This window comes from Cyprinodon tularosa, unplaced genomic scaffold, assembly GCF_016077235.1.
Source record: "Cyprinodon tularosa strain WSP-4 unplaced genomic scaffold, ASM1607723v1 ctg474, whole genome shotgun sequence".
Taxonomy (NCBI): Eukaryota; Metazoa; Chordata; class Actinopteri; order Cyprinodontiformes; family Cyprinodontidae; genus Cyprinodon; species Cyprinodon tularosa.
In genome coordinates this window covers 822165-845605 of record NW_024039201.1, presented here as the reverse complement: position 1 = coordinate 845605, position 23441 = coordinate 822165, and positions in this window count along the sequence as shown.

Below are 23441 nucleotides of genomic sequence, written 5' to 3'. Positions count from 1 at the left end.
GTTGAAAAGGTTAACCTTCATCTTTTCTTTTGTCAAATCTTCTTCTGGTCTGTTTTGGTTTAGCTGTGTCACCCTCCTGGAAAGAAACATCCATTGGGCTTCTGCCATCATTACCTTAGATTCTGGATGATGCCTGTTTTTCACATTTAGCCCTATGTCTGTCCTAGACATAACTATAGGCTAAGATTTCACTGAGGCAAACTGTAACTTCTCTCTTTCATACCCTTGACATGAACATTGGCTCAGACTTCGTCTTTCCTAGACAAATGCACCTTTAGAGCTAGTTTACTGTTACCCTTCCCAACATAGAAATCAGTTCTCCTAAATTCCTCCTGCATCTCTGCTTCTCTATCATTTAACCCTACGTTAGAAGGCTGCTCTCACTAAACCTGGATCTGCTGGATTCTTCCTGTTTAAAGGGAGTTTTTTTTTCTCTCCACTGTTGCAGGATGTATGTTCATTGCAGGGGATTGCTGTAATCACCAACAAAATGCAAGACAATTTCTGATTTCAACACATGAACAGAACAGCATATGGTGACAGTAGAAAAAGCCAATGACTAACAGTGCTGGTTTCCTTGGATAGAATTTTTTTTTTAAATCATTATTCCTCTGTTTGGATTCTCTCTAGTATGCCTTGAGATGATATGTGTTGTAAATTGAAGATGTATAAATAAACTTAATTTAATTACATTTAATTAATTTTTCCAGGGATTAGTCTAAAAGGTAACCAATCCAGCAATGAAGGACAACATTTCTTCTTCCAGGGCTACAAGAAGCTGCAGATCTCCATTAACTGCCAGAAGGAATTATGATTAAGCATCAAATTAAAGCTACAGTGTGTAATAATTACAGGGATATACAGTCAGAAATGTAATATATTACACATAACTATGTTATTTATCATCATCTACGAGCTCAGCCTCTTAACCTTAATATTTGCGTTGCCTTAGAATTCGTTATTTATAATTACATAGGAGCGGGTCTCGCAGCCATGGAGGCAGACATCTTTGCTCTACGGCAGCGCAGAGCCAACAAACTAGCGATTGCGAGATCGCCAAAATGTCACAACCATGTAGAAAAAATAACGGGTATATTTATTATCTTAAGTCTACATGAAATCTATACCCTACACAGACTAATGAAATACTATCTGTAAAATTATCTATGTAAACAAACCTCATCACTTGAGAAGGTAGGTGATGCGGACGTCGTGGAAGACCTTCTGTCCCGTAACGCTCGCAGTACTGTTGGGGGGGAGAAGTGGTGGGGGGGGAGATGTTCATGTTGCTGCAGTCTGCAGTCTGACCGCTAGATGTCGCTAAAAGTTACACACTGTAGCTTTAAAGTAAGTATTCAGATTTTTATTCATATATTAATTTTGAAAAAAAAGGGAGGGTGACAGAGTGCTTTACAAAGACAAACTTTCTCAAGATTACTAATAAAGCTTTGGTCTACCTTCTAATCCATCCTCCTACCCTACTTTTCATATTTAAAGGAAAAGTCCGGTCATATTCAGAATCCAAAGTTCTGAAAGTACTTTAAATATGAAATGATTACATACTATTGAATAAATGATAAGTGTTTTTAATTAATTGTAATTTTAATTTGAATGTGCTTTACTGGAGGCATCCATGTTTGTCAAAGAACACTACTGCCACCTACCGGTTGGAGACGTCACGGTGCGGTATCGGCTGTTGATCAAGTCCCAGTGCTGTATCTGGTGTTTGTCACAATGCGCTATTATCCAAGTCATCTTGAAAACATTCTTCTTCCAAATGTTGGCTACATATTACAGTTTTTTTCTCTGGCCAGAAGTTCGATGGCAAATCCTCCCTTTTCAAGTTGACAATCCAACGACCAACCCGTCCGTGGAGGATCAGGAATCAGAAAGGTGAAATAACTAATTTTTTTGCTTTTATCTGATGTATTACAACATCCAACTGCCCTGCACGTGGGTATTGTCAGTTTAACTTTAGCTCTCACGGATTTCAATGGAAAAATCCTACTTGTTGATTTCAGATGTGTCTAATAGTTCCCATTGATTTTACTTGTAAAGCGGGGAGAATGGCGCTAGGCTTAGCGCACCATGACATCTCTGATTTTTAGGTTTGTGGTGTTACTATATTTGGGCAAAAATGGCTGGTCCCAGACTTAGTGATTGCGACGAAAATGATTGTTTTTATGTTTTTACTGATAATGCTAAATTCATTAAATCACAGCGTACGTATTAGTTTTAGGTATAGATAGATAATAGATAATGATCCATTGATTATTCCTTGCTGACCGGATTTCTGCTTTAAATAACCTGGTAAAAGAAAAACTAATTCTGTAAAATTATTTAAATTTCCCTTAACCCTGTTATTATTAATAATTTCATATCAATTCATATCAATTTAAGCTGGATATAAATTAATCTGTCTCCCTTCACTGAAGAGTCCATGCTCATGCAACTTGCATTTAGAGTGGAAAGGAAATACGACAGCAAACATGATTTGTTATAACATATCTGTCTATGTGTGTGGTTGCTGTTTTCATTTGTCAGCCAGTATACTGAAATATTCCCTGTATTATTCCGTCCTGCCGCTGTCAAAATAACAAGACATTCTTCAAGCATTCACACAGTGATTGTTTTCTCAAAATTCTCCACAAACATCTTTGGAATTTTCACTATAAGGTGAAAGCAGGTAGTATTCATGGTGGGACGTAAGATAAAGAGATTCATGGGAACGGGTACTAACTGTGGGCCGGCAGTTTCATCAATCTGCAGCCCAGCAGATCATCCAGAGTCAGTTTGATACGGCTGCCTCTAAACTATAAGAGGCACGCGGCGCTTATATTACAGAGCCAATTTCCCAGCTGTCTGTTCCCGCTGCTGGCTGCTGTTGGGCCGCCTGTCAGCTGTTCACTTAGAGCGAGGAAAGCGTCTGCAGGTCCGGATGTGAAGCCGTCACTGAACTTTTCTCTCTGTCTTCCTGTGTTGATGAGATCAGGCAGATGTGTGGTTACAGCAGCGGAGTGATGGAGGTCTGCAGGCTCCTCCTCTGATACTGATTGGTTGGATAAGAGCTTCATTATCAGGCTATGGGGCATCCTCATATCTCTTGGTTCCTCTCTTGGCTCCCCTTAAAAGGGATTCTCTGGTGGTGTTAGAAGATGCACGTTTTCTCCTGACAAGAAGCGTCAACCTTCAAATGAACAGAGAAGAGATGAGTCAATGTTGGCAAACAGATGTCACATGAGAAATATCAAAATGTGTCACAGCAAAGAATTTTGAGTCATTTTACAACCACACTAAACCATTTTACATTTCTGTCACATCTTGCTGGCTGGCTTGGCTGCTGCCTCTTACACTGACAGCAGGTGAAGAAAATAAATGTCCAGTGATCCATGCCTGAAGGTTTTGCATTGGATGATGTTTGTATTTATTTGCAAAGCCACTGCATATCTCTCCATACCAAAATGCTCAGTTCCTCCACTGAGAATTGAATCTGTTCCAAGTTATCTTGCCTTTAGGAGAAATTCCCAGAAAACCTCAGACAGGATTGTTCCTGTTGTTAGGATCATATGAAAAACTTTAGATGAACAGCATCTCAACTTCTGCTGGGATTAGGTGTATGGCTCTTTATTAGTGTAGACAGACAATCGGCATAATGTTGCATAATATTGCTATACATATAATCATTTATCAGTGTTTTTACTAACAGCTACCTCGCTGAGCAGCAGATATATTGGCTGTCCTCTCATGTCTGATCCAGCACTAAACTTAAAGCCTCCACTTTTCCTCCCTCGTCTCCTGAAAACCAAACACCTCTGTTCCACATTCCGCTGGGACAAAGGACGGAGTGATGGATCTATATAAATGTGACACATTTAATCTGCTGCTGTCTGACCTCCTCTTAACTCAAACAGACAGGAGGAGTGAGAGAAAGCTGAGCTGTGACATAGTCTGCTGTCGGAGGACACACAGATACCTGCTGCTGATCCAGCTGCCGCGCCAGATAAAGGACACAGATTACTTACTGTGTCTGAACGGACAAATCATTTGTGTGGAGTTATATTTAGGTCCAGGTAGATGACGCAGCTATTAAACTCTGTGACATTCATTTCCAGGATGGTTTAAAGGTGGAAAAGTGAAGCTAGACATGAGTCAGATGTAATTATGATGTGAAAATCTTTGCAGTTTGTGAAGATATCTAACACTGCTCCCTAAAAGCCCTTCATCATCTGAATATTCTAACTATGATTGCATGCAGAAACTGTTTTTCCATTTTGTGGTTATGCATAGAAAAAACAACCTAAAATGTGTATATATTTTACAAAGCAACACTTTCTATTACAGTTTTTCTTGATTGTTTACACACAAATATTGGTACTTGAAACACAATGACCACAAAATGTAACTCATGCACCAACCCCCTGAACCAATTCTGCTAAACTACAAGCACAATTCCTGCTTTACACTCAAATTGCAGTTCTAAAACACACTTTTTCCAAAACTCTACACACAATTGTCATAAAGAAAATCTTTTGTTTTCACAAGGAACACACTGTTATTCAAAACTCTAAAGTAAATTTCCCTACTATGCACACTGACTCCTCACATGGGCAAACACCTAACACACATGTTTCCACTCAGCAATCAGAGCTTTAGCATAAAAGGGCAACAGGTGAGCTCTTCTGTTTTGGAGCAATGGAGGCCAATGTTGTAAACAGAGGCAGAGCCAGAGCCAGAGGAGTGAGAGTAAGAGGAGGACGATGGGGAGGACGAGGAAGGCCAAGGACAATCATTTCTGATGAGTTCCGAGCCACTTTGGTTGACCATGTCTACTCTCACTACAAAACTGCAGTACTGCATATCAATACAGTACTCAATGAGTACAGTAGTACAGTATTACCTGTGGACTGTTCTGTAGGACATTGTGTTTCGAGTATTTGGGAAATGTATTCCTACACAGTATTTACAGTATTGCACTCTTTGTATTGCAGAACTGAAAGATTACCAACAAGAGGTGGACGGGGCCGTCTTCTGTCTCCTGAACAGGAAACAGAGATCATGAACATGGTTCTTGAAAATAACGCCATTACCTTACGACAAATATAAAGAAAAACAATAGAAAACAATGCGATATTTCAAAATTTTGATAGGGTAAGTTTATCAACGCTGGACCGTGTCTTGCAAAGAAATAAACTGAGGATGAAGCAGGTCTACAGGGTGCCATTTGAGCGCAATTCAGAAAGAGTCAAAGAATTGCGATATAACTATGTGCAAGTACGTCCTATACATTCCCACCCTTGATGCATACTGTCAACATTGTATAAATCATACATATTTCTTTCTATTATATTGTAATCATAATGATTGTGCTTCACAATAGTGACCGCTCCATGTCTACTTCTGATATTGTCATGTGTGTTTCAGAGAGTCCTTGAGCTGGAGGTGGATGCAGTGGAGCACCAGTTCTTCTTCATTGATGAGGTTGGATTCAACCTCACAAAAAGACGAAGGAGGGGAAGGAATATAATCGGCCAGCGTGCCATTGTTGAAGTCCCTGGCCAGCACGGAGGGAACATCACAATGTGTGCAGCGATGACCCACCATGGCATCATCCATCACCATGCTACCCTTGGCCCCTACAACACTGCCCATCTGATCACATTCCTGGACACCCTACACAACACACTCATTCCACCAGATCAGATAGACGGCCCAGAGCAGCTCAGGTACGTTGTCATTTGGGACAACGTAAGCTTCCACCGGGCTGCTCTGGTTCACTGACCCCCCACGCTTTTCCGTTGTTTATCTCCCTCCATATTCTCCATTCCTCAATCCTATTGAGGAATTTTTTTCTGCCTGGAGATGGAAAGTGTACGACCTAAATTCAGAAACGCGTATACCCCTTTTCCAAGCTATGGAAGACGCATGTGGAGATATAGCAGTTGATGCTTTTCATGGCTGGATTCGCCATGCTAGGCGATATTTCCCCCGCTGCTTGGCCAGGGAAAACATTGCTTGTGATGTAGATGAGGTGCTGTGGCCAGACCGAAACAGAAGAGAGGATGCAGCATAGTTTATTTTGTTTTGTTTTTTTTATTATTACTGTAACTGTATACAGTAAAATCTTCTGCACTGTATGTGCAACTTTGTGTCGGTTGGGATGTACACTGTGTACATTGTTTTGTGGCAAAAATAAAACATGTTTGTTACAGTATATTTGTGTGTTCTGAGTATAAAAACAATATTCTATTAGTATAATTACTATAAGTATTTTACTACGCACTTATGTATTTAATGTCTGTAGTAAGTGTAACACTGAACAAAAAGTCATTATGATGAATGGAGAATGGTGTTTTACACTGAGCACATCAGTGTTTAAATGCTTTTTTTAATTGTCTGTTCATATGATAGTTTGTGTGTGTCATCTGAACACAAAATGGCCTTTTGTGAAGAGATAAAACTGTTTTGAATGTAAAGTTTCATTTTGCAGGAGATTTGAAGGGTTTTGCCCATTGTGTGTGTGTTTGTTGGATTTGTGTGAAGAGTTCTGAGAATACGAGGCATGTTTTCAGAAATGTGTGTAAACAATCCAGAAAAACTGTAAATGCCAAACAACAGGAGAAAAGAGCTGCAAGAGACAAGATGCATTAGAAAATATGAACTTGTATTGCTATGACGAGATATACCAGTGAAGTGGAAGGAAAAAAGGGTGCCCTCTTCAATTATGGAAATATATAAATCAGAACATAACACAATGATCTGGTCTTTGGTAGGATCTGAATGATTGCAATCCATCTTTAAAACAACAGAGCATTTATTCTGTCTTGATATAAAGATAAAAACATTTAGACAACATAGGAAAGCTGTAAATTTAAAAAGTGAGTCAACCCTTATTGCTGCCTATGTGTTTAAATGGAAATAAACACAGCTGTTCAATAAGGAGAAGAAATCTTCATCAACTCAGGGAAGTTTATTTGTATATCACATTTAATTAGGGAGATAAACCAAAGAGCTGTAAATGAAAAGAAAAGGAAAGATTTTAGAGAGGACTTATGCACACTGTCCAACTTGGAAGATAAGGCAATTATTTGCAATGTTTCGGTAATATACATTCACCAAGCAACTATTCTTCTTTTGCAAGTTAAATACTGTGCAGGAGTCCTCTTTAAATGTTGATCCTTTTTCTCTTATGCATCTGTCACATTACAGCAGAGATGGCAAAAGTACTCACTTTCCGTAGTTGAGTAAAAGTACAGATACTTGTGTTAAAAAATACTCTGGTAAAAGTGGAAGTACTGATTAAACTTCTTTACTCAAGTAAAAGTAACAAAGTACAGGCTTGTAAATTTACTTAAAGTATAAAAGTAAAAGTAGAAACCACTTTTTTCATGCCGTTGCCTACATTTTAAATGGATGTCTGCCTATAGGACTAGATCTCCGTTGTGTTCATTTTCAATCATCCCGTCGTCCATGCTACTATGCTAACGCCACCGCCACCAAGCAGCAATGATTTGCCGCCAATGAATACCGCCGAATCTGTCGATTCATCTTGTAGTGGTGCGTCAAATGCAACGTAGATTCCCATCCAATTAGATTGAATTTGGTATTGATGACGTGAAAAATAATAACGGTAACTCCGTTGAAATGATTCAAAACTAAAGTAACGAGCCAATTTTTTAAAAATGTAAGGAGTAGAAAGTACAGATATTTGTGTAAAAATGTAAGGAGTAGAAGTAAAAAGTTGCCATAAAAATAAGTAGTAAAGTAAAGTAAAAATATCAGAAAAATCTACTTGAGTACAGTAACGAAGTACAAATACTTCGTTACTTCCCATCTCTGCATTACAGATGTACGAAGTGCTCTGTTAGATCACAACGAAAACATACAGAGAAACATGAACTGCATTGTGATAAAGGAAATAAAAAAAATAAAGAACATGAATAATTAAAGAGAATAAAATTAATTAAAAAGAATAAATAAATAAAATGACAATATGGAGAAAGAAAAAAAGTTAAATGATTAACAAGGAAATTAAAGGACTGCAAACTCAATATAGATAATGTTTAGAAGACAAAGTCAAAGGCCATTCTAAACTAGTATGTTTTTAATCTAGATTTAAGGTAAGTAAGGGTTTCAGCACTTTTTCTGTGAGTTTATTCCTGATTAGTGGACCTTAACAACTAAAAGCCCTTTCCTTGTTTGGTTCTAGTTCTGGTATGTAGAGTAGACTAAACCTATGCGGTCTGTTTGACTGATACACTGACAAAAAGTCTTTAATTTTGGAGCTAAGACATTAAGGGATTTATAGACCAACAGAAATATTTTAATGTCTGTTCTCTGTGATACAGGGAGCCGGTGTATCGACTGAAGTACAGGGGTAACCTGCTCCATCTTTCAGTTTTGAGGAAGCTGGCAGTAGCTTTCAACTTTTTAGGCAGACCAGTCAATACACAGTTGCAGTACTCACTTCTACTTAAGATAAATGCATGAATTAGTTTTTCAAATCTTGCTCAGGAAATTGCCACAATATCATTCTGGTCTTATCTTGGTATATACAGTTAGTTTTAAGACAACGTTTGTAGTTTTTTTTCCCACTGTAATCAAGTGTAGCAAACTAAACTACATCAACCATGATGTTTTGCAGCTAGCAGGCTCTTTCAAACCAATTAGAGTGCACAAAGCTCACACTACAGTAAAGAAAAACAAATATGGCAGTTAGCAGCAAAAGTGGTGAGCACTACATGGATACAGAGTACAGCGATATAGATGTTGTTGATGCCCTGATGGCTTTTAAATCTGAGGCCTGAAGCATTTTGGTTTCATCATGCCAAGAAACAAGAAAGGAGAAAAGGGGATGGGCTAAGAGAGTCAGATTATTGCAGGGCACATATCAGGAAATATCATCAACATGAGGAGTCACTTGAACACTCACTGTCCTGTGATGTTTCAAAAAGTGTAAAGAAGGTGTAGCACTTGAAAATGACCTAGAAAGCATGTAATTAGTTTCCTTTACAATCATCTACATTCTAAGTTGTCTGGTGGTGCAGAGGTATTTCTATTTATTGACAACTAATTACTTGTCAGCTATATATCTGCAGATTTTTTATTAAATAAGGTGCTTTTTTAACTGCCTGTTTGGGTGTTATTTACACATTGGTTTATAGCTTGTATTTTAGCAAAGGTCTTAATATGACAATAAATGTCACAGCATCTTTTTCCAGTCATTACTTTTGTTTTTGTGAGCCTCCCCACAATAGTTTGAGATTTCCCAAATTATAAAGCTGTATATATTGTGAGGTTCATATTGTGATAATACATATGGGCTGGTTCAGTCTTTTTAAAGCCAGCTAAATAAATGTTTGGCAAATCCATGCATCAGTGTGAGCAGCTTCAGAATTTCATCAGTTTGGTGCTTTAGGATCATATAGGTGTGTTTAAACATAGTGCCAAGATGGAATGACATCAGTTGAGAGAGAAGGATTATTCTCCAAAAGGAGTCGATGTCTCTACAGATTCAGCACAAGGACAGAGTCAAAAGTCAGAGAAAGGACCAAAAACCCCAGCAATTCTTTTATGTTCATTTTCCTTCCTTCCTTCCTTCCTTCCTTCCTTCCTTCCTTCCTTCCTTCCTTCCTTCCTTCCTTCCTTCCTTCCTTCCTTCCTTCCTTCCTTCCTTCCTTCCTTCCTTCCTTCCTTCCTTCCTTCCTTCCTTCCTTCCTTCCTTCCTTCCTTCCTTCCTTCCTTCTCTCTACAGGCCCCAGATAACAGTCTACGGGTATCCAGGGACCTCTTGGACAATCTCTCCTGGACAGAGGAGAAATATGTGCTGTTTGCTCATATCAGGAATTAAAGTCACTGAGCATGCACTGCTCTGCTCATTATTGTTTTTTAGAGTCAGACGAGAAGCAAACTGATTGACAACTGAAACTTGCTCCAATATGGATCATATGTAGGAGGACAATATTGATTCATACTGTTTCCTGATTGATGCAGACTACTGTACATTCGATACTGAACAACACAAAACTGCAGACAAAAGGAACTTACTGTCAATAACTTATTTTTTAATAACTAAACCAAAACTTCTACAAACAATCAAGCAAACCAACAGAACCAGAGAAGAAACTGATAACGAGCCTTGAAAATCAGGATGAGAGGGAAGCTAGGAAACCTACTCTGCTCAAAATAAACAAAACTCAAACAGACAATAAATGGAAATCCACTTAAAATAAAAATAAAAACACAAAGAGGACAAAAAATGCTGGATGACAATATGATGTATTTCTAACCACAGAAACATGTATTTTTTGTGAATTGAACAAAATGTTATGTATATAGTGGTTCTATTTTTATCTCTCTCTCTCTCTCTCTCTCTCTCTCTCTATATATATATATATATATATATATATATATATATATATATATATATATATATATATATATATATATATATATATATAACTAACTGGAGCGTGTAACAAAAGTAATTTCCCTCTGGGATTATTAAAGTATTTCTGATTCTGATTCTGGTTATGTGAGGGAATCCTAAAAATTTGAATAAAGTAGTTCCACCTGTCTTTATCATGCCTGAAGTATGTCTCTGATAATGTCTTCAAAATACTGAAAATATCACGGAATGCGTTTTTTCCTTAATGCCTCATTTTTACAAACTGTCACAGACACAAAAACTGGGTGATCATTTGAGATTTATTCGAATTTATCTTAAATAGATCAAAAGATACAACTTAAAATTTTGTTTTTAATGTTAACTGTTTCTGTTAAACTCAACGCATTTCACACTGACATAGTTATATCTATATACATATATTTTTTTTTATTACTTAATTTCATTTATTTCCTCATGTTCCTGTCAAGTTTCACATTTGATCAAACATCAGTGGTGACGGTTTGACCAACAGCGCCAGCAGCAACTAAATGAATGTTAATGTATTTAATAAACGGTCATTTCCTGATATCATGGAGGCTTCTCACCTCTTTCGCTACCCAGAACAGTGGACTTAATCTATTCGCAAGGAACCACTTGAACCCTAAACCGTAGGAATTTATCTGCACCTCTCTGATTAAAATGAAATATTTTTTAGGTTGGAGGAGCAGTCCTGATGGAGCTCTGATGACCAAAAGTACCCCTGTGGAAGTCACAAATTACTCATGAGTAGAACCGGCTCCATTAGTCTACATGAAGAGTGGGCCTGAGTACCCTGAGTGGACTTCCCCAGAGCTGCATCCTCATGCAGGTGTGGGAGTAAGACGATCATTGTTAAGCTTCTGTGAGTCAAGAGAAACATCAGCCTGAATGTAACCTGGCATTTAGCTCAGAACTAGTTCTGAAGGGAAAATCCTAATTGGACCGGCATAAAAGCAGCACTAAGGAGTCAGCAGACTCATGACTCCTCTCCGCTATACAGTTGGAGACAATGTTGTGAAGGAACACCAAGACAACAGTAAAAGGTCAAAGAAATGAAAGAACATTGATCCGAACTTCTAAAAAGCTCACAGGATGATTGTAAATGTCCTAGAAACGAGCCTGACCTGTAGGACAAATTGCTGGAACAACAAAGACTCAGAGGTGGAATGTCAGTTGGACATGTTGGAGTATCCACCAGGGATGAAGCAAAAAATGCACTGACAAAAATCTGTTGGTACTCTATTATCCAAGTTCACTAAAGGAAAAGTAGAAGAGGGTTTTTTTTATTTTCTAATAAGAAACCCTCTCTATATAATTGAATTAAACTGAATAGAGTGCTTTACATGCCATGAGGCAACCAAGAGATAAAATCAGAATTAAAGAAGAATATCGAACATTTTAATGTCAATTCTGCTTTCCAGCATTATCTTTAACTTAAAGAGGGGGCATAAGAATAGAGCTGAGCTGAAGCTGAACTGAATCCATCATTTTGTAGAGAAAAGCAACATTAGGGTCAGTAAAATATCACCAAAGAGAACAAAGAAAACAAAAGGAAGCTCATTTACAATATTGCTGATAAAGTTTGAGATTCTTTGCTGAACTCAATCATTTTAACTTAGGGTTACACCAATCATGTACAGCTGCATCTCAGTAAATGTCAATATTACTTAAAAGTACATTTTTCATACATTTAAGTCAAACATTGAACCACTTTTAAAACAAAAGAAATACATTCTGTGATTTTTTTTTCTAAGAAACCGAATGATGGGTTTCCTTTTAATTTTAAAAAATAAGTTTTCAGTTCAGTTCTTAATTATTCCACAAGGGGAAAGTGGGTGCATAGCAGCAGCTGAAGGCAGTCAATGAATAATCCATGTCAGTATATTTTCCACACCTGATAATAATCAAACATAGACTTTTTCCTAATCTATCTGCTCTCTATATCAAACAGAGGGTGTTTAATGGCAATTATTTTGTTGGTAATTTTACAGGACTGAACAGTTTTTATCTTCTAAAGACAGATTACCATTTCTGCTCAGTAGAAGATCTATAGAGTAACATCATCATTGTTTTATCTATGCTGAAACATTCAATCATCTTAAAAATAGAAAGTAGTTTTTCCAGGCCCTATGCAATTCACAGCAGTATTGATTAAGTCTGAATACTGTCCATGATGCTTAATGGTATTATTGTTTGTCTTTGAGCTACAGTGCTGAAATAAATGTATTTATTTATTTAGTGTTTATTCTATTGAGATGAAGCATTTTTACTCTACGTGGTATGTCGTTTTTTTTTTTGTTACACCCACTCATATTGTTAAACCCACATACATCTGTAATCACTTCAGAACCCGTCAGAGAGAAGATGGATGTTATTGACCCCACAAGTTGATAGAAATAATATATGATAACATTCTGCCTGAGATGCTGCTCTACTTAGGAAGGAAGGAAGGAAGGAAGGAAGGAAGGAAGGAAGGAAGGAAGGAAGGAAGGAAGGAAGGAAGGAAGGAAGGAAGGAAGGAAGGAAGGAAGGAAGGAAGGAAGGAAGGAAGGAAGGAAGGAAGGAAGGAAGGAAGGAAGATGAACATAAAGTCATTCATTAACAAAAGAAGACAGAAGAATTAGGCTTTAAGAATTAAAATAAGCAACATGCCAAAGTTGTTTGTGCATGCTATTAGTTATTTTGGAAAAAGCAGCAAATGGATGCGAAATCTTTCATGCGTCACACTAAGTCCACTGCCTACTTAACATTAAAATCCAAGTGAACATTCACGGGTATTTTTAGACTTAAACCAAATAAAAGTTGTTTTTAATGCAAAAACATGTAATGAAAGGATGGGAAGTTTAACAAGTCATTTTAACACCATGGAGTGCCATATATTTTTATATTCCCTAGATGTTTTCAGAGAACCCTGACAGGAGGACTGATGGGGGGATTTTCACACATAATTTAAATCTCTCTCCTCTGGCCATTTCCATTACCACACCTGCTCATCTGGCTGGGGTTCAGATGATTGGGCGATGGATGAAGATGTGAGAATCGGGAAAAGGGGAAGGTCACAGGTGCAGGATGGATGCAAATCCATTTCTAAAAGATAGGATAAATAAGTTGTCTTTTTCCTCACTGCACTTTGCTCACCTCAGCCAACAGTCTTTACCCCTTCTTTATTAGAGATTTAAAAGGTACCGCTTTGCCATGAAAATGCTGATTTTCAGATTGCTCAGATACTGTAATGTAGTGGAACGATGGGAATACTGATGTGTGACCAGACACACGTATACACACACACACACGCCGCTACAGCCAAGGAAGATTAGACATGTCCTGGGGAAGGAAGAGATAAGAAAATCCCTCCTACTGATCTCCCTCTTAAAGCAGGATTAAGACACAAAGTTCAGACTGAAGTTAGAACCTGGTCGGGTTTGGACATAAAACCAGCTACAGGGTCATCCAATCAACAGAAGGCGATCCAGTCTACAGGTGAGCTCCTGCGATGGAGACTGGCTTTAGGTGTCTTGGCTGATAAAAACCTCGAGAAAAAGTTAAAAAAGGTGGAAAAAACATCAAGTAAATTTGTCTTTAATGAGACATGATGGCGGGAAAAAAGTAAATCCCTGAAAGGTATATAAACGGGCTGATATTCTCCTGAACTCACCCTCCTATCAAACATCACAGTGGTGTTCAACAATGAGCTGTCGCTGCGTCCGCTGTTTGGGCCATTAGAGAAAGGTCAGCGGCGCAGCCACATATCGAACACAGACATCCCACCGATGTCTCAAGCTGCTTCTCTGAAAAGGCGTTCTTTCTGTTGGGGTCTCTCAGAGCATTCGGATTTCTCTGGAAATCAAGTTAAAAGGTCAACACTTCTAAGGCGTCCTTTTGTTTTCAGAGTGAAAGTGGTTGCGAAAGTGGATGCCCCCTCATCTCCATTTCTTCTTCAGGGGCGTCCTTGTCTACCTGTCCTCCCTCGCCTCATTGTATCCATTAATCTATCACATTTTGTGACGTCCATTCATCTTTTTGTCAGCTCTGCATCTGTCTGTCCTACCTGCACTTATTCATGTCCCCATTCATTAGTCATCAGCTTGCCTCCTCTTTTTGGCTCTGCCGTTGTTTGGACCAAGTCGACTATGAAGTTATATGACAGTTGTATGTCCAATCAGCTTTTTTCATCACCTTTTTCTATATTTGTTTATTTTTGTGATGTAAACTTTCCCTTTGATTTAATTTGACTCATTTTAAAAACTTGGCAGTATATCAAACTCAGGAACCTGTTAAAAAAGTCTGACTGGTTTTAATTTCTTAGACACAAAGGATAAAATCCTGGGTGGGAGGCATACATTTGACAATAAGCAGGTAGTATCTTTAAAGCATTCCGGTTTGCTTTGTGTTTGCAGCCGAACTGTTGGTGATAAAATAACCATAAAGACTATTGTGCATTGAAACACTGCACTCTTTTGTACAAGCAGGTATCTAATCAGTGTAGACAGTGTTGGGGTTTGCAGTTGTGGACACAAAGTCTGGATTTTGGGCTGATACAGCCCATGTTCTACACAGCAACTGCCCAAACACAATGACATTTGCTGGTGTTACAAGCAACAAATGAGATCTATCCCGGCTTTCTTTAACAGCTGACCCATAAGAAAAAAACAGTTTCATCAGGAGTTAGTTATAGTGGGGACCACAGAGCATCAGCAGGTATAAATGCTAAATTGACTCCTGAGTATGAGTTTATTTAAATCTCTCAAATTGAAAAATATATATATTAAAATGTGCTTCAATCTAATGTATGTCAGATTAGCATCTGAGAAAAATAATCTGTAGGTAATCAATGACCTGTAGTTATATAGCATTTTATTAAGTTAAAGGAATCCAAGACATGCCACAGCATGTCAGCAGGTAAGTCGGATAAAGTGTCTTGCTCAAGGACACAACAACTTGGACAGATGAAGTGTGAGCTGGAACCAAAACCCTCCTGTTACAGTAAAAAAAAAAAAAAACCTACCTCCTGTGGCAACCTTGTCCCATTTTAAAATCAACTGTCATTGAGTTTACCTTGGTTTTTGGATCACCTACTGCAGTATCTCATGAGAGTTTATACTTTATTATTCTGAATTTTAGATATTGCTAAGAATCTTCTCCTACATGACTTGTTTTTCTGCTGTGGTGCTGATCAAGGATCTGTTGATCAGGATTGTGAAGTGCTCATGTACAGCCCTGAATGTTTAAAAGTGTTGATAAATAAAGGTAAGCTATATTACAGCATCTGTTTGCAGGAATATTGGAAAAGGTGAGATCTATTTATGTCTCTGTGCTCAATGATTCTTTACAAGAAACGGATCAAATCATTACAGAATATACTGTAATGATTGCATCTGTTTCTTGTAAAGATTCATTAAGCACCGATTCCTATTTTGAGTCCAATTTGACAGAAACTTGTATCAGACAACGTCAAGGTTTACTCATTGAGAGTAAATGGGGATGAACACATCTGACACAATTTAATGCAAGAGGGCCTTGGGTATTTCTGACTAAGATAGATCCCAGGTCTATTTTAGTCAGACAAAGGAGCAATTAGGCTGCAATTTTAGCTGACAGGAAGAGAGACATGGTTACAAAGTAAAACAAGTCAGCTTTGAGGGAAAAAAAAAAATTAAATCTATCAATGGGAATGGAAAACAGTCAGGTTTGGAGCTGCACAGCACATTTAAACCAGGCAGGGTAGACTTGACCATAAAAAAGTCAATAAAATTAGACAAAGTAGTGAAACTCTTTGAGCCTCAAAAAACCTAAACAACAAGGGACAGACAGTGCAGGTAAGCACAGCTTATCTCTCTCACCCTAAATGAAAAAAAAAAAACTTCAGAGATCTCTTTGGGAATCACCTCTCACTGCCTCACCAGTAGCCATATAAATCATCCCACACCTTTTATTGCTTCATTTTACTCTTCTTTAAATGTAGTTCCCATCATATTTCTAAAATAAGGCTTCAAAATCCTCGGGTTTTGGTTTGAGGTGCTGGTCATGAGTTGAGTTGTTTTTTATAATATTTTCCTGTCAAATGTGAGACAGTGTTTCAATTAGTGGGGCATGGGCATGGAAGAGGAAAAAAAAAACACAAATTAAGATCTGCTCACCCTGCATAGCCGGGCCTCTGTATATATAATCATTCTGACATGGGAAAAAATTGGATCAGCGATTAAAAAGTCGTACGGAACCAGTGTCGCCTTGACCTTCTACTTTCCTCTGACATAGAAAGTAGTCCCAGATTGGTGTGTCGTGTGTTCCTATTCTGTCTGCTCTGTCTGTACAAACCTCCGGTCGGCCTCAGCAGATGGCCGCTCACACTGAGCCTGGTTCTGCTGGAGGTTTCTTCCTGTTCAAAGGGAGTTTTTCCTCTCCACTGTCGCTACAAGCATGCTTAGTGTGAGGGATTGTATTTGAGTCAATAAGTCAATGCAATCAACTGGTTTTCCTTAGATAGAAAACTTTGAATCAATTTGACTGGATGATCTGATTGAACTGTAAAGTGCCTTGAGATGACATGTGTTGTGAATTTGGCACTATATAAATAAACTGAATTGAATTGAATGTGGCAGAAAGCTGTTTATTATGAGCCTGGTTCTGGTTTGTTCTGTTTGAGCTTTTTTCCTGTTAAAGGGGAGTTTTTTTCTCTCTGCCGTTGCTAAATGCATGACTGAATTGACTCTGGAAAAGTACCTTACGACGATACAAAGGAAGTGTCTTCCCCACGGACGCGACAGAATTTAAACCAGCAACCTGCATTTGATAGCACTGTCACCCCAGAGTGTATTAACATTGAAAAGATATGCATGACTCATTTTTTTGAATATGTGTATAAATATATCAATAATATTTTCAGCAGATAGACAGTTGGTGAGACGAAACTGCGTCTTGAGTGCTTAGCTGAAGGTGAAAGTTTAAACTGTTTGTGTTGAGTATGCATACAGTCATCAAAGATGGCAGTTGCGAAGCCAATTCCTTAACATGTAGGTGTTAGGAAATTCAAGAAATGAAATTTTCTTAAGTTTCCTTATTGATTGGTCAATTATGTTTTAGTTACATGTTTATGTTAACAAATCAATGTGTAGGCCATCATAGCAGCAACATTTACAGCATACTCCTAAACAATGACCTATAAGAGTATATACAGTAAATGTCCCAAACCATTAATTATCGGAATAATCAGACTGAGTGAACTGTCTAAAAGCAATCTGTAGGTTGATTTCTTGGTTTGGGATGAATTCATGGGGCATTAGATAAACAAAAAAAAAAAAAAAGAATGGATCACATATCACGGACATTGTCGTTGTGGTTTATGCTTATTTATATTTATGTATCTTTTGTTATCTGAAAAGGTATAATTTATACAATTATAAAAGATAATTGACATGGGTGGGATGTAAAAAAGTACAAATACTTTGTTACTTAAGTAAAGTTTCTGAGTACGTTTTCCATCACTGCAAACTGATACACTGAATGAAAATAACTTCACATGAAAAGTTTGCTTGAAGTAGGACTAGTTATGCTTTAACCAACACCTGATCTCTCTTTACTTACTAACATACAATAGCAGTCACTGCTTGTTTATGTTTAATCAGAGACAGGAAGCAAACCTTCTGGAGATGCTGAGAGAGGCTGATAGAGTTATTCTGATAAGACTGGAGGGTAAGAATGATTTTCACAGGCAGATGAAGGAGGAAAAGTCTGTCACTCCCTTTCCGATCTTCACTTTGACCTCCAGTGACTTCGCTGCACCATGTGATTTAATTTTCCTTCAGGATTAATAAAATATTTTTGAACTGTATTGAAGTACTGCACATCGACTCGTCCTTGTGAGATCGCCCTGCTTATATTCTATTTTTAAAAGAGAAACTGTTGAAAGTTTACTGGATTAGGAGGTTCCCCTGGAATTTTCTTCGACTGATGAATGCCAAAAAGTAGGTTTGAAGCAGCAGGAAATGAATATCCAGTGATAAAGGTAAATATACTTTGTTTTCTTCACCTTCCTTCCTCTGATTCTGACCTTACATCTCCATCTCATTTGTCATTCCTGCTGCCTTAGCAGATCTCACCTCTCCTCCCTCCTCCCCAAACACATCCTACTATCCATCAAAGTGTCTTAGCCTCACCTCGGCTACCCTTTTAAGGCACAGAGGAGAAATGGGAGTAATTCACACCTGTTTTCCCTCCCTCTCCTTTCATAAGGCCTCGACCAGACAAATAATGATTGTCTCCTTTTTTGTAGCTCTGATGGTCTATTTGTTTTGGATTTGATTTAGCGAAATCCTAGCAGGCATCAAACTCTCTGCTGCAGACATTATTATGACTATGTAGAGAATTGACTTTTGAATTGTATCCTTTTATGGTTCCCTGTGCATGAGGCATTAGGGAAGAACAAAATTACCTGCCTTTTGATTATAATGTATCTGAAATTAGGCTGAAGGTGTGAAATTAATATTAAATTTGTTTCCTGTCGCTGTAATTCTCTGCACTGCCATTTTGTACCCATTTGTCTGTCCTATGTCTTGTTAAAAGCAATTCAAGGAGACAGGGGGATAAATTGACTAGTCCTAAGCAATTAAGACTAACCTTTGAAATCTACATTCACCCTGGAAGCTAAAACACAGCACATTGCCTTTTTTTCCCCTTGCTGCTCTTTTTCCTTCAGACTTCACCGATATATTTTCTATTGTACTTAGTAGATTGAAATCGTCTTTCCTAAGTCTTCCTGCCTTTCATGTGGACATATCTAAATCTGACAAAACTTTTCTTTAGAGTGGGTTATGACAACTGTTACAGAAAAGCAGCTAAGAATGGAACACAAATATACAGAGTAAATAATTGCCTTTAGAAAAGATCTGATTAGTCAAAAAAGGGACTATTATAAGAGAAAGAACATAAATAAAGCTTAAAAAAAGTTCCTCAACATTTTTAAAGATACATATGATAAAAAAATCAACAAATAAAATATGCTGATACACCATGGATGACAAAAGGAAAAAATACAGAAAAATAAAACACAAAAACATAGAGATTAAAGAATTAACCAAAATTCAAAGGACATACAATATAAACAGTTATATCATAGTAAACCAATTTGATGAAAATTAAATAAAAACTAAAACTTTATAGAATTTTCTTTTTTTTAAATAATGTTACAAGAAAAAGATCCAATGAAATTATATCCACAATATTTAATGTGCAGCAATATGATTATATTATGCATGTAGTGGTTGAAAAAAATATTTCAAAAAGAAGATTTCATAAAATTCTGATCCTGAGACAACAGACAGCTGAAATGAGGTATTCACAACAATCAAATTTCATTTTTTTTTCTTACAGCAGTAGAAAAGGGAGAGAGCCTACTGTAGCCTTTTAATGAAGGTTAAAATAAACTGACTGTGATGACACAGATATGACAACAGTCAAAAGACTTATTGATTCAATTGTTAAACCACTGACTCATGTCTTCAACCTTTCTTTCCAAACAAGCAAACTTCCAAACACAAAATAAAATCTGCAAAACTTATACTTTTACATCCAATACAAAACTGGAGATCAAATCACAAAGTCTTCTGTTTTCTCTACTTCCACATTTTTCCAAGGCTTTAGAAAAAACTCTTTTCAAACTATCCTCTGAATGTAAGCACAGATTCAGATTACATAGATCCAGATCTTTAGCAGTTCTGGAATCATTAGAGGAAATCAGCAGCTCCAGAGATAAAAATAAGATCGTAATTGGTCTATTTGTTGATCTAAAAAACATTTCACGCAATTTATCTCAATATATTGATCGGGAAATCGGAGCATTTTAGTGTACGGGGGATGATGTTTGACAGTTGTGTCAAAAGTACACACATTTGTTACTTAAGTAGGAGTATAGATACTGGAGTTTAAAAACACTCTGGTAAAAGTTGAAGTATCAACTTGACCTCTTTACTCAAGTAAAAATGAAAAAGTATGTGCTCCAAAAACTACTTAAAGTATAAAAGTATAAAGTAACCTTTAAAAAAAAACAGCCAGATGCCACTATATGAATTTAAAACAAAATGTTTCCACTATTCTGAAAAATTCTTTGAGTTAGGGCCAAGGATGAGGGAGGTCTTGTTGGTCTCCATCTCCCGATACGCTCTCGCCTGTGTCCAACCTTTCAGACATTTCAACATCTTTTTCTGAATCCAACATTGTAGTATGGCATAGACAATTCACGTTTACAGTTTGAAGAACACCTGGTTGCTTCTGATGATTTCCTTTAGCTAACCAATGAGTGTTTATGTTTTAAGACTCATCCAATTACACTAGTTTTCACTAGATGTGGATGGAGCCAATAATCTGCATTGGATGGAGCACATGACGTGAAATAAATATTTATAAACCTTCAACCGAAACCAAGAGTACGAGTAACGTTTGTTTTAAAAATGCAAGGAAATGAAAGTACAGATACTTGTGTGAAAATGTAATGAGTAGAAGTCAGAAGTAGGAAGAAAAATAGGTAATGGAGTAAAGTATAGATACCTAAAAAGTGTACTTAAGTACAGTAACAAAGTATTTGTACTTAGTTACTTGACACCTCTGATGTTTGAGTGGATGAAAAGCTATTCAAGTAGCAGGCAAGAATTTGTGAAAACGGGTGATAATCAGTAACCTGGCTCAAGCCAGATTGATCCCTGTAGTTCAATTTTAATTCTACACAGTATCCAACTGGAAATGCTCCAGTGGAAAATGTTCACAAATGGGAGGGACACTAAGTGCAATTTGTCAAGCTGGTTGGGAAAATCACAAAGTGGCCCCTGCCTCAGTGTTGAGCTTTTATCCAATCACAGCAGCTGTAGAAACTGTGATGTATCAAATTCTTCTGTCAATTAGTTTTCTCTTTTTCTAGTAAAGTTACTCATCACAGCTCATGACAATATTACCTGAGTAAAAGCATAGGGCAGTAAAACTACTTCTAAAAGTATATTTTAATAAAAAATTTACTCAAGTAAACGTAGATGAGGAAATGTATCTAGATACCAACTCTGGCTATCAGTAATAATTATGTGTTTAAGGAGTTAAGTTGGCACATGTGAATATGTATATCTATATTTATGTGTTGATAAATTATTCATAGATTATGCAAATAATGTAATCATATATGTAATTGTTTAGTTATAAAGTTTAAAAATCGTCCACCATCCAATATTCTTCCCTCCAAAGCTGATTGTTCTTTTAACTTATGTTTCAGAATTAAAAAGTCAAAATTTCATGTATTTAAAATATAACATAGCAAAAATGTGCAGCTGGTGTCACACACTAAGCTAGTTTATCATTATAATTAACCATATATGAACAAAAAGTGATGAACTGATGTTAGTCTGAGATATGGAAGCCCAAGGGGTGGATTAGTGAAAAAAAACTACTAGATTTTCTAAATATTTAATATTCATAAACAAAACATTTTAATAATTGATTACATTAATAATAACAATATTTCTGTGATTTTAATTTAATTATATTCTGGATTGTCTTAAATAAATTAAGTTATTTTTTTCATTTATTCTCTCCTTCCTTAAAAAAGGAAAGTTGATTTAAATCATTTAAAATCTCCAAACTGATAAGATTCCCGCTCATAATATGGGATTAGAAACCACCGGCTAGGTTTTCATATTAATGCGGCTTCAGGGAATTTTAACAACCAGAATGTGTTGGATTTTTCCCTGCATCATGTTGAATAGAAACTCAATTATAAAACTTTGTAGATTATTTGAAAAGAACATCAGCAGTCTCTGGTTTTCTCATGAAGGATATTTCAGATGATTTTTCTTCTTTAAATTGTATTACAATGAGAACTAACAGTGAATATATATTAATAGTTAGAAAAATATTTGAGTGGAGAGTTCAAAGTTCAGAGGTAAGCAAAGAAGAGTTGAACTAAATAACTTTTAATTAACATAGACTGTGCTCCGCAGGCCTGGTTCACAGACATACATTCCAGTGATTCTGTCTTCACATCAACTTAGCATTGACTTCCATTAATTTCTATGGCCTTACCTTGACCCTGCCAAAACCAAACCATTAACAGTACTGTTGGGAGCTGGAGAAATTCCACCTTTCTCCAGCAGAGTCCGCCGTGGATCCTCCTGAGTGAGCCTTCTGCACAGCTGCAGCCCATCAGATCATCAGAGGATCCACTACTTAAGCTGTCTTCAGACCTTGCCTCAACGCCGCAGTGTTGATCCAGTTGGTCAGCGCCTAAGCCTAGACTCTCAGTGAATCTTTGTTGACTCTTGAATCCAGCCTGGATTCTAACCGTTGTCTCTGTCTTCCAGGAAACCAGTTTCTCCCCTGTGGAGCTCAGGAAGAGCTAACCTGCCGAGCCTACCCTCAGAGCCAAACCTGAAGAACCAAAGTGAACTTCCATGCAGCTCAGGACTAAGAGCTGGAAAACACAAAAAAACCAAGGTCTGCTCAGTAATAGAAGTAAGACGCTGAAGCAGCTTGCGGACTCTGCTGATCAACTCCTCTCCAGATCCAACAGTAGCCCTCTCAAAGCTGTCTACAAGAACCCTCAAGGTACAATCAGTTACAATCAAGGAATCAAACTCCAAGGTGCAACACTAACTGAACTGTCTCTCACGCAGACTCCGGGGAACCAGTTTCCAGGCCCGAACCAGAACCAGTCATATCAGTGTGCTTGTGCAAAATAAACTTGTTAAAATTTTACTCCTGTGTCCGTCTAGTGGTGTTCTGCATATTTGGGTCGCTCTCCGTGCGCCCATCATGACAAGTACAGATTTAAACCTAAGCATAATCCAAATGTAATCCACACCTTAGTCCTAAACCTAACCACTGATAGTATACAAAAAAAAAAAAAATGAGGACAGGGAAAATGTATATTTGGCTCTCTCTCTTTGTTCATACTGTGACCACAATCCTCTCTTGGTAGTATCCACAAGAACAAACACTGATGAGGAGGCTGCATGAACTCCAGTCTGAGTCCTGCAAAGAAAACATA